Source organism: Rousettus aegyptiacus, unplaced genomic scaffold (genome assembly GCF_014176215.1).
Source record: "Rousettus aegyptiacus isolate mRouAeg1 unplaced genomic scaffold, mRouAeg1.p scaffold_m13_p_10, whole genome shotgun sequence".
Taxonomy (NCBI): domain Eukaryota; kingdom Metazoa; phylum Chordata; class Mammalia; order Chiroptera; family Pteropodidae; genus Rousettus; species Rousettus aegyptiacus.
The window spans coordinates 36,050,445-36,051,383 of NW_023416285.1; the positions used below are offsets into that span (position 1 = coordinate 36,050,445).

Consider the following 939-nt stretch of genomic DNA (forward strand, 5'->3'; position numbering starts at 1 on the left):
AACAGCTGAAGACCACTCAATGGTCGTTCCTACAGGTTCAATGGCCTGAGCAGTGGGGGATGCAGACCATTCTCCAGTGAGCACCCTGATCTTCAGTGGGGAACTGATGAACAGGCACAGAGGGCACCTGTATGCTTTCAGACTAGTCTGTGTCCTTAGCCTGAGTAGCAGTGAACTTGGCAACTGGAGCAGTCTATTTATCCTGATATTCCTTAGTCACAGTCTTTTCAGCAGTGGCCTCTCTTGCTTTTCAATCTCTTCAAGGTCTCTGTAAAAATAGAGATCAGGCATGACCTCCCATGGGTTTTCATGGGAGAAGGCACCATGTGTGTGAACTCCCTGTGCTAGTAACCCTTTTTAAGATCTTAGAGCAGGATTCATCAAATTGGTCTGAAAACAGAAAAGCCAAATAATGCCTGAGAGGCCAAAGTAAAGCAATAAATACAGAGAGAAACAGACCATTTTTAAATGCTTTCATCTCTCCTTAAAGCTCTCATACGTTCAAATCACACTTATAGCAAGGATTGTTATTGAACTCCATGCATTGGGCTAGAGACCCTTGTGGTGTTAGTAAAAAACTTGCCTTTATGTAGCACACTACCTACACTTGTGAGTTCATTGGCCAGTTGGTGGCCTCAACTCCAAGCTCTACCAATATGCAGCTAAAGATTATTCTTAATGCTGGTAATTTGGTGGGAGAAAGGACCAAGAGAAAAAAGGGGCAACTTTTGAGGACATTCTCAGACCATCCCGAAGAATCTGATTTGACCAGACGATTGGACTAGGAAATTCTGGAAGAATAGATGTTACAGTTGCAGTGAACTTGGTACTCACATGTATGGAGGTGGAAAAATGAAAAGAAAAAGAATGTATTTCTAAATCAAGTAGGATAGCAGAAAAAAAAATTGTTCATTGGTAAAAAAGGTAGGAATGTGGAGT

The 939-nt window shown here is 42.0% G+C and overlaps 1 non-coding gene across 1 annotated transcript; it reads right to left on the bottom strand.

The window, feature by feature from the left end:
• Positions 1–510: 510 nt before the first annotated feature.
• On the bottom strand, positions 511–663 carry LOC118608824. Its single transcript, XR_004953199.1, has one exon. It is a non-coding gene; the product is annotated as a small nucleolar RNA SNORA62/SNORA6 family (small nucleolar RNA).
• Between the last annotated feature and the right edge of the window lie 276 nt (positions 664–939).